Consider the following 12444-nt stretch of genomic DNA (forward strand, 5'->3'; position numbering starts at 1 on the left):
TCCTTCTTCCCCAAACCATAGAGTTAGTAGCATTTGGGGGTCTTATTGCTACAGTGTTAACTCTTCTCTCCAAGGCTTTGTTGAAGTTCATAACAGCCTTCCCTAAGCACTCTTTTTACTGGTCCAACTCATGAGATCGCAACCTCTCCCTTTTTACAGGCTTAGGAGCAGACTATCTCATTGATCACATTTATCACACCAGGTGAATGAAGTAGACTGACATTGGAGAATATATATACCTGCCTTTAGACCAGGATCTCCAGTGAACCATTACAATTATTAGTATACATACATATAGATAGATAGATAGATAGATAGATAGATAGATAGATAGATACCTCAACTCAATACTAAATTATAAATTTCTCAAGAAAAGAACTTTCAGTTTTGTTTTCTTTGTATTCCTAACCCCTAACAAAGGCCCTTGAATATAGTAGGTACATAATAAATGTTTGGAAAGTTGAAATGTTTAATTATTATCTGTAATTCATTTAGCAATTCTCATTTACTCTCTTGAATTATTAGTTATTTTTTCAATAACCTGCTTTTATGTCCCAAAGAAGATAAATAGTGTTATTAAACCCTGAAGCTTAGAATTTTTTCTTCAATCAATCAACAAGCATCTGCTATATGTCAGATATATAACATATGAAAATACAAAGAACAAAACAATTCCTTCTTTCAAGGGACTTAGAGTCTATTGAGGAAATTACCAAAAGAAGATATCTAGTCTAAACCCTTCATTTTACAGTTGAGGAAATCGAGGCCCAAAGAGGTTAAATTAGTTTGCTCAAGCTCACACAAATAGCAACCTAATTACACTGATTCCAAAATGAGTATTTTTTCCTACGATACCATTTAGTTTTCTCTTCATATATAAACATATTCAAAAGAAATAAAAGTAAATACAAGGAAGATAAATATAAAGTAATTAGGCAGGAATGACATTCCCCCATCTCTGGTCACTTTCTTTAAAATTTACTCATCAACCCCCTGTCAGCTATACATTTGATCTTTTGTTAAATCTTGCCATTTATGCCTTTACATATAGCTCCTTTCTACTCACACATTTAATACACCAAGTCATCTACCTTTCACTTGGACTAATTTTAATAGTCCTTTAATTTTTTCTTGCTTAATTTCTCTCTGAAATCAGTGCATTCAGTACTCAACTTCCAGAATGATCTTTTCAATGCTATCAATGCCATATAAAAAGAAAAATGTCCTAACTCCCTATAGATTGGAGAAATGCAAATTAGAACAATTCTGAGGCACTACCTTTTATGTATTAGATTGGCCAACAGGACAGAAAGAGAAAATGACAAATGTTGGGCAAAATGAGACATTAATGTACTGTTGAAGTTGTGAAAGATTAAACAACTCTATAAGCCTTTTGGAACAATGGCCAAAAGCTTAAAAAAAACATGCCTACTGTTTGACCTAACAATACCACTGCCAGAAGAGATGAAAAACAGGAAGGAAAAAGACCTAGATGTATAAGAATATTTATTACAGCTGTTTTCTTGTGGCAAGAAATTGGAAACTGAGGGGATGTCCATCAGTTGGGGAATGATGGAACAAATTATAGTATGTGATTATGATAGAACATTATTCTTCTATAAGAAATGATGAGCAGTATGCTCTCAGTAAAATCTGGAAACACTTACATGAGCAAATACAATGAGGAATGTACTATATACAAAGTAACACCAATATTGTAGCTGATCATTTGTGAATGATTTACTTTCTCCTCAGCAATGCTGTGACCCAAGACAACTCTAAAGAACTTATCGTAAAGAATACTTACCATCCACAAAGACCAACTGATGGTGACTGAATACAGATTGAAATACACTTTTTTTAAACTTTATTTTTCCTGAGGTTTCTTTCTTGGGGGGGGGGGGGCTATGTTTACTTTCACAACATTATTATAATAATGCTTTGCATGACTATACATTTTTAACTAAATCAAATAACTTGCTTTCTCAGTGAGGAGGAGTGAGGTGGTAAGAAGGGAAAGAATTATAAATTCAAAGTTTAAAAATGAATGTTGAAACTTGTTTTTACATGTAACTGTGGAAAATAAAAATAAAATAAAGTTTTTTTAAAAAAAGAGCTGAATACTCTGGAAAAAATAAAAAGACAACTTAAACATTACTTTATGCCAAGGAATTTTCCTAATACCCAGCACCTCCTTTCTAGTGAGTTCCTCTCTTTCATGCTCTGTCTCTGTCTCTCTGTCTATCTCTGTCTCTGCTCTCTGTCTCTCTGTCTCTGTCTCTTTCTCTTCATATATGTGTTTGTGTGTACTCTGTATGTATATAGTTATATGTGTGACTCAGGGAAAACAAGCACAAATAAAATTATATAACATAAATATATTAATATAAAACTTACAAATATATACAAAATATTTTGATAGAATGCAGTAGGGGGAGACCTCTAGTAGTTGAGAATGAGAAGAGAGTTCATACCAATCGTGATCAGTACATAGGCATAGGAGATGTAATCTTGTCTATGGGAAAAAGTAACAGAGCGAAGCCCATTATGGCTGGAAAAATGAGAGAAGGAAGAATAGTAGTGTCCATTAAGGCTAGAAAGATTGCACAGGATTCTAAAAACTAGACAGAAGAAAATGGGAAGCTAATGGAATTGGTTGACTATATATGGGAACAGGAAAGATGGTAGAGAAAAAAGATTAGAGAGGGATAAAAATGGAGGCAATCTGCTGGAGATTTTGATATCAAGAGCACAGTAAATTAGCCTTTAGTAAAAAAAAAAAAACAAAAGATCACACCTTCATCTAAGATGGACAAAGGAGGAGAGAGTGGCTTAAGATATCTTAATGATGTCATTAGAGAAAGTAGAGGGAAGAAGAGGTATCTCTTTGCAAATGGCCTCAATTCTTCCCAGGAAATGTGAATTAAAATGCTCAACTGAGAGGAGGGGGAAGAGGGATAACATGGGAGGCTTGAGAAGGCATAAGAAGTTTTGGATTACCACTGTGGCAAATAAATGGGAGGGAGGGTCTAAAAGTACTGCCTTACTGCAAAGATGGCTGAGTTGATGTTATGTAGCATGTATTTGTTGTGGACCAATCAGCATGTTTCAGCTTCATCTCCAGCACATAAACAGGAGCAAAGGACACCAATTATCAAGTTTCAGATTTGATAAAGGATAAGTAGGCAGATATGTTCAGAGAGGAAAGAGTTCAGGTGCTATAGTCAGAAAGACCTGGGACCTCAGACCCTTTCCATGTGACTTTAATCAAGTCACATAGGATCTATTATAAGAGATAAAGATAAAAGAGAGGAAGGAATGCATTCCAGGTATGGTAGATCACCAGTCTAACTGACCCTTAAGAATGTGAGTTGAAGTATAATGTACAATCATTCTAGAAAGATAAGCTTCCATATCTCCCAACGTCTTGTGAACAATTCCTCAAGAGAACTTAAGGATCAGTGACTGATTTAATTGTTTTCAAAAGGTTTCTGAGTCTGCCTTGGCAAATAGACACCCAGGTATTTTATATTGTCTGAGGTTACTTTGAATGGGATTTCTCTTTCTCAGCTATTATTTTTACTTATGTTTTTATATTAGTTATCAAAAAGAATTAGTTAACCTTATTTTAAATGTAAAAGGCCCACCTCTAGTAAAACAGATGACAGTAGGGGAATTTTTTTGGTGGGGGGGAGGACCAGGGAGTGCTTGTTTACATATAAACCAAGGTTGAGCCCAGAGAGAAAGAGAGATCAAGTCTCTAGTCTTCTTGGTTAACATTTTCTCTAATTGAAAATAAAAACACAAAACAAAAACCACCCTCTCTCTTTCAGAAGAAAAACCTGAAAAGTAGCCTTGGGTAAGAAGGGTTGTGAATGACAAATAATTAACATCCCTGTACAATATTTGGGGAACCTAGCTATCATCTCTGTCTTTCCTGAGCACATTCCAAATAGGGTCTAAAAGATGAAAGGTAAAGGAAAGAAGGAAGCAGGAATGGGCCTCCCCTATTTTCCAGTCAAACCCTATCAAACGCAAGAAAAAGATAGAGGGGAAAACAAAACCAAGCATTTCACTGAAGTTTCAGTTCTTTGACTCCTTCAGAAATAATGGAATATAATTAGACCTCTCCAAAGATACTCAAGATATCTCCCATCCCCCACTGTTCCTCCCACTCCTTCTCTCACCTCATCTTAAGCCCCAGGGTTCTTGAAGCTACTTTGAAGATCCTTGTGGAAGACAGGAAAAACACTGCCAAAGGACTCAAAACAGCTAAAGGCATAAATATTGCCTAAATGGCTTAGGTAGGTGTAAAGGTATGTGGGCAGCAGGGATGAAGAGGGAGATTGAGAAAAAGAAAAATTGATGTCCTAGCCATTTTACCAGATATTCACTTTATAGAGAATAAAAGACAAGAAAGATGACGTTCAGAAATTCAATTGGGAAACTAAGGAGGTAATTGGTTTTATCAATCTGCTTACTTCACCTGCTATTTGAAATCTTTCTTATTCTGATTTACATAAGCAGAAAGCTTTACTTTTCAAAGTAAAAACTGGATATAGTTTGACAGGAGATTTTAATTGTATAATTATCTTCAATAGTGATTTGACTCTGAATCTGTGATCTTATTGGTCTAGGAAGTCTCTATTAAAGCAGTCAGCACTTTTTAAAACTTCTAGTCTTAATTGTTTAGAACATTAAGAGATCAGGTAAATAGATATGTCTAGGATCACATATCTAGAAAGTATTAGACTAGACTTGAACACAAATCTCCCTGACTCTAAAGAAAGCTATTTATCTACTAAACCAGTCTCTTTTGAATGCATCACCTTGAATAGAAAAAAAAATTACAGTGGAATTTTGAAAGTTACTAGATTTACATATATATGTATGTATTAATATGTATGTATATACATACATACATAAAGAACTTAATTTGTGTATATCAATAGATAGTTTTCCCTCTTAGTCATGGACTGTAATTCTTTCTCCGGAAAAACCAGTTTTCCTTAACCTCTATGACATTTGTTTTCATCAGGTCTGAACTTGCAATCTGTCTGGCTATCCCAGAATATATGAGTTGCAAAACTAACTCCATCACATATTATGATGCATTTACTTGTTAAAACTAGCATCTGCTAGCTCTTAACCCTTGTTTTAAATTAATTAAAGTCACTAACCCAGAAGAACAGGTCTTTATAGCCAAGAACTAAGATAATCATGAAAAAATAAACTGAAAATTTTATTACAGGTCATTTTTATTACTGTTTCTAATAAACTTGGGGAATTATTTAAAAATAAATTTTACTTTTCAGTGGAAACATCTTTACTTCCACCAACACCAAAGGAACTATGTGAAGTCACTGAACCATATATATTATAAAGTAAAAATAAAATTATTAAACATTTTCTCTTCACACTCCTACCTCTATCCTGTTCAGATCATTCACTCAACAGTCATCACTTCTTATTTAGCTGAGAAAATTGTGGCCATTTTGTTAAACTCTCTTGTTTCTACATCTCAACACTTCTTTATATCCTCACTTCTTCCTTGCCAAATGCCCTCCACTTGTGCCCTTGATCTCATTCATATTAATGTTCTCTGAGGCATTTTACTACTGGTTAGTCCATCTCTAATCTTCTTTATCTTCTTCCCTATTTGGTTCCTTTCCCACCTTCTACAATAATGTTCAAACCTCCCTAAATCTAACAAAAATAAAACCCTTACTTTAGCAATGCAGACTTCCTAGAACATGTCATCTCTGCTTGTTGCTACCTCCAGTTTCTCACAGCTTTCCAACATTTCTATTCACTGAATTTATTGCCTGTTCTATCTATCCTTTACTAATTTAGAGGTACATTATAGGCTCTTTTTTGCTTCTCGGTATATAAATTTATTTATATTGGTTAAAATTTTTTTTTTTAGGTTTTTGCAAGGCAACCAGGGTTAAATGGCTTGCCCAAGGCCACACAGCTAGGTAATTATTGAATGTCTGAGACCGGATTTGAACCCAGGTACTCCTGCCTCCAAAGCCAGTGCTTTATCCACTACGCCACCTAGCCTCCCCTGCTAAAATTCTTTAGGATGTTTAGTGCCCTACTAATTGACAGAAACTACTCTCTCAACCATTACCAATGAGATTTTGACTACCAAATCCAATGCCTTTTCCTCAGTTCCAGTCTCTCTACTGACATGAAGTTCTTGTATCCTTTCCTCCTATCTAGATATCACTGATACTATTCTTCCCCAATTCATCTTTAGTCTTTCTGACTGCCTTTTTTTCTCTTATTCCTTATGATGGCTTCATTGTCTTCCTATCTCCAAAGTCTAGATCTCTTTCTACAATCTCCCTGATCTCATTTATTTATATTATTTCAGTTATCTCTCTCTCTCTCTCTCTACATATATATATATATATATACATATATACATATATATGTATATATAATATATAAAATGATGGTTCTTATTTTTCCCTTTAAGTTCATTTCTATAATTTCAATTGCTTACTGGATATCTCTCCTGTAATGTCATGCTTACACTTAACAAGTTCAAACCAGAATTAATAATTTTATCCCCTGAATCCCTTCCTTCCTCCCAATCTGCCTATTTTTGGGGTAAAACAAAGCAAACTTGGAGTCATCTTTGCTCCCTTCCCTCATGACCCAAGCTAATTTCCTGCCATTTCCTGTTTCTTCTTCCTCTATAATAGCTTTTGCATCTCTGTTTCTCTCTTTCTATATTGATACTTCCCTAATTCAGATTCTCCTCACCTATCTTCTGACTGTCAAAGTTTGCTAATAGATTTCCTTGCCTCGTCATTCTTCATACCCATTCTTCCTCACATAGCTAATAAAATATCCCTAATGTACAAGTTTCACAGTATAATTTCCTTGTCCCAAAAATCTTTAGTGGTTCCCTATTATATTTAGAATAAAATAAAACTTCTTGACCTGGCACTTAATTTCACCTGCATTTGAGTCTAACCTATGCTCCCTGTCATGTTGGTTTCACTACTGGATTTTCCTTGATTTTATCACATATATATATATATATATATATATATATATATATATATATATGTACTTAAATATGCATTTTATATTTATCTGAGTATTTCTTAGGCCTTTTGCTCAAAATAAATTCTCTCACATATTTCTGTCTAATGAAATCTTTTTCTTTCTTCAAGATTCATCTCATTACCACCTCGTCAAAGAAAATGTCTTTGATTTCCCTCAACTGAAAGCCATCTCTCTCTCTCCTCAAAAAAGACTTCTTGAAGAACATAAGTTTTTCTCTGAATTTTGAAGAAATCCAGAAGCTATAGGAAAGGGGAAGAATCATTCCAGTTAAGGGAATAGATAGTGAAAAACCATAGGGACAGGGTGACAGGAAGTCTTTTTTGAAGAGTGAAAGACCAGCATCACTGGATGGTAGGTTATTTGAAGAAGAATATAATGTAAGAAGGCTAGAATGGTGAGAAATTTTCAGGTTAAAAAAGTCTTTAAAAGTTAAACAAAAGATTTTTTTGTTTGATTCCACAGGTAATAAGAAATCATTGGAGTTAATTGAGGAGTGGGAATAGGGTTGATATGGTTATATCTGCACAGAATATTGTTTTGATAGCTGAATGAAGGATGAACTGGAATGAGGAGATGATTGAGATAGGGAGACCAATCAGAAGGCTACAATAATCTAGGTGTGAGATGATGAAAAGTTGCACTAGACTAGTGACAATGTGAGTGGAGAGAAGACCATGTGCATCAGCAATATTACAAAGGTAAAAGTGATAAACCTGGCAACAGATTAGATATGTAAGGTTAGTAGGTTGACATCGAGATTATAAACTTGGGTCATTTGGGATGATTGCAATCCCCTCACTAGTAATTGAGAAGGACAGAGTTAATCAAAAACCTTAAATTTGACATTATCTAGGATATCAATATTTTCTTGTATGTTAAACCTCTTCATTGACTTTTGGAGTAGCCTTCTCTGAGTAACTTGTAATCATAAAAAAATGGAAAGAATTCAATGAAAGATGCCTAAGAATGCACTTGAATTAAAAGTGGACCAAATTATCAAAACAGGAATGTCAATCAGAAGTGGAATCATTAGCCATCTATGAACTGGATATCTATGGATTGACCACATCTGATCTAGCCACATGGGTCTGGCCTAATTGATACTGAATATTCAAAACCTCACAGTGTCCCCAAAGGATGTGCTCAATAAATGTTTGTCATTGATGTTGAAATTAAACAAACAATTCCAAAGGCTGACCTTTCTCTTTAAGAAATTTCCTTCCAAGGGCAAACAACACAACTGAGAAATATTCAGAGGATGACATTATCACTGCTTACACAAAGGATAAGGCAGCAGTTTAAAAATAGGCTTGAACAACTGTTTACATTTTTGTCACTGTTTGTCAATATAGTTTGGTGGGAAGTGAAGGAATCCTAGAGATGTTGCTTTAAAATGGGTCACCAGATTGAAAAGATTAGAGAAGACACATTTGCTGACAGTCTGTTCAAATAAATTGCAGACTCTTTGCTCCTGTTGAATTATAATAGTTATTGTTTAGAAATGCCTTCTCACACATGAAATTGTACCATTGAGAGTTTGCATTGGCAAGGACTGCTTGCTAAACACATAGCAGTTGCTAAGAGAAAACAATGGTATGTGCACTGGGTGTTAGGGGCTGTGCTATATTCAAAAAAATGTTGGTATTCAGCTATTTGGAAAAACCCAAATCCTCTTTTCATAACAATAAAGTTTGAAAGCAATTCTAGCACTTTGAATTATGATTTTGCAACTCTTGTCTGTTGTACTGTATATCATGACTCACCATTATAATTGAACAAATTAGAAAACTATGTTCTACATTATAACTTCATGGAACCATAAAAAGAAACCAATGAAATATATTTTAATGAATTTTTATAGGGATCCAAAAAATCACAGAACCCACTTTCTTTCCTGAAATTAATTTTACAAACACAATTTCAAATTTTACAAGTATCATATGCATCACCACAATGTATCTTGAAATATCCTGGTTCTTGGAATCAGTTACTGAGCTTCCTTGGATCATTACCATGCAGTGAAAAAAAAAGGATGTACTATTTCCTCTCACAGAGAGAAAGGTAAAAAAAAAATCTGAGAGAAAAAGAGAGAAAAGAAAAAGGAAAGTTAGAGATAGAAATATAAGAAACATATAATAAAAAATTGCTATGTTAATATAATATTCTGTGGTAACAAAGCACAATTGCAGAATCTCAAAACTATAAAAGGCTAATTAGTCCAGCTTGTACCTAAAGAAGAATTCTACCAACAATTTCTGAAATAGTTGATTATACAGATTTCTTGAAGACCACAAATGAGGAAGGAGCTCATTACTTTCCTAGCCAGTTAATTTCACTTTCAGATTAAATCAGTAAGATATAATTTCTTGTATCAAGTAAATTTTCTGTTCAGAAATTTTCTTCTGTTGATGCACGTTCATATAATAGACAGAAAGAGAGACACACACACACAGAGGACTACAAAATAATTAACAATAACAACAATAATAAATTTAATTTGTGATATATTTATTTATACTTTCATGATATCCCTTTAAATATTTGGAGAGAGCCATCATGTCCCTACCCATATCTTTAGCCACATACTTTTCTTTTCAATAGCCTAAACATTCCCAGCTCCTTAAACATATATATGGCAAGGTCTCAAGGCTCTTTACAGCCCTGCTTCCCCTTTACCTAATGCTCCTGTGCTTCTTAGTGTCTTTCCTCAAATATCATACCCAAAATTAGCAGACTCCTGGTTCTGCTCCAAAAAGCTTGGGATTCTGGACAAATTAGCAACTACGCTAAGCCTCATTCTCCTCATCACTCTTAAAAATAGGGTGGAAAAATGCTATCCTAGATGTTCACTCCAGAATCTTTAGGTCTAAAATTCCATAATTCTATGATTATACCTATATTATCTTATTTGATCCCCATCTGTGATATAGGAGATTCATGTTAATTATTCTCATTTTATGAGAGGAGAAAATGAAGATTCAGAGACAAATAACTTGTCCATTGTTATTTAGCCAGAGGAGGCAGAATGTTCCTCCCAGGACTTTTCAGGAAAGTCCCCCAGATTTTTTCATTAACTTTCATTGGACTGAAATATCGCAGAACTTATAATATGAATTAGTGCAAGCCTACTTCAGTTAAATTGGCTCTATATTAAAACGTATTTAATGCCTGGGAGAAAATATGGAATAAAAATAGTAAGTTAAAAGTCCTATATAACCCTTTTTCTTCTGTCCTTACACCCTTACACCCTACTTTGAAGGTCCTCTGGTTTGGTGTACTAATAGCACTCAAATGTCAAACATTGGTTACGTTAGCAACAGACATATATTTTGCCTCTTTTTCTCTCATCTTCCAATAATCCTGGAAGCAAAATCCTCCTCTCTAGTTTCAGTCCATATTCTCCAGACTTTCTCTACCATGTACCAGAAACCTCATTACCCCAGAAGTTCATTCCACATATGAATTTCTCACAAAAGAAGTATTTGCCTCTACAGCCCCTCCTTCTGATTTGTTGGTTCCTTCAGAATCTTCATTTTTTTTTTAGGTTTTTGCAAGGCAAATGGGGTTAAGTGGCTTGCCCAAGGCCACACAGCTCAGTAATTATTAAGTGTCTGAGGTCGGATTTGAACTCAGGTAACTCCTGACTCCAGGGCCAGTGCTCTATCCACTGCACCACCTAGCCACCCCCAGAATCTTCATTTTAAGGCAGCTAATCATGTACTCTCCAGTTTCTCTCAAAAATCTCAACATACTTTTCCTCTGTGTCCCTTTCAAGTTTCTTTGTACTCATCTTGCCCTCATTAGAATGCAAGCTGCTTGAGGGCAGGGAGACTTACTTATGATTTAGCACAGTACCTAGAACTAGTAAGTATTTAATCATTGTTTTATGAACTTGATGTTAGAGTTCAAGTATGATAAGACTATAATTCTTGAAGGTGAACATTCTTTCTAGATCATTTTACATCTTTCTTCTCTGTTTGCAAGTTTTGATTTTTGCCCTTAAATGTCCTCACCAAAACTCTTGACAAGCTTTCTTTATACTGATTTTCCTTCTACTATTTCTCTTTTTTTATAAAACATTGCTCATAATCATTTAATATCTTGAACTGTAACATTTTGTAAATGAGTTTATATTCTAAACCAGTGTTACATTTAGCATCTCTATAGCTTATAATATTTTGAAACAATTAATATCTATACTAAGCAAATTATTTTTTCAAAATGATAAACACCACCAAATTCCTTTTGTGAGAAAGATATAGTTCAATACCTAAGTTAGTAGAACAAAACAAAAAGCAGAACTGTAAGCCAATATCATTATTGAATACTAATTCAAACATTTTAAATAAAATTCTGGCAAAATGACTATAGCAATTTATCCAAAAAACAAAACAAAGGCATGAACTATGATCATTTGAATTTATACCAGGGATACATCATTAACTAAATGAATTATATTTTTTAAAAATGAAAAACATTATATATCAACAGATGAAGCAAAAGTTTTTGATTAAGAATGTAATTTATCCTAAAAGCCTGCAAACCATACAAGCCCTTTTTTAAACATAAAAAGTATCTAAAACCCAAGTCAGTTTTAAATAAATGCATTGAGATAGCTCCAGACATATTCCTGATAAGTATGGTATCAAAAAAAGGAATCTCACTTCCCCAGTCTTATTTGATGTAGTTCCAGAAATAGTAGTATGATATTGCCTCAGGATTTTAAACAACCCTGAAGGTTTGGATTTTTCTATAATTGTTGTTCATGAGCCCAAATGGGTGAGATTGTTGACCAGATTTAATTAGATTTATTAAATAGGATCAGAAAGGAAGTTTTTACAAAATATTCCCTATTCCCAAATCAGAGGTCTACTCTCCTCTGGGAAGTCAATGTTGAAGGAGGTATGGAAAGATGAATACACTAGTACATGATGGCAGGATGGACCTGTGAATGGGTCCAATTGTTCTTGAAAACAATATGTAATATTATAAAGGAAAGCCACATATATACTAAAATATTTATAACAACACCTTTATTTATAATAATAGAGGAAAAGAAACTAAATAGATGTTCATCAGTTGGAAAATAGCTAAAAAAAATGATACCTTAATGAAATGGAATATTACTGTGCTATAAGGAAAAATTACATCATGAATACAGAAATGCAACAGTAAACATATTAACTGTTACAGTGAATTAATCAGAAAAATTAAACAGTACTAACAAGGACTATGTTGAAGTAAATAGAAACAACAAAATGATTAAACAGATGCTTTGAAATTCAAATGAGTAGCTCCCCTGCCCCCAAAAAAGATATGAGAAAGCTCATTCCTCGCTCTTCTCAAAGGCTGGGGATAAGA

Source organism: Macrotis lagotis, chromosome 3 (assembly GCF_037893015.1).
Source record: "Macrotis lagotis isolate mMagLag1 chromosome 3, bilby.v1.9.chrom.fasta, whole genome shotgun sequence".
In the NCBI taxonomy this organism is placed as follows: Eukaryota; Metazoa; Chordata; class Mammalia; order Peramelemorphia; family Peramelidae; genus Macrotis; species Macrotis lagotis.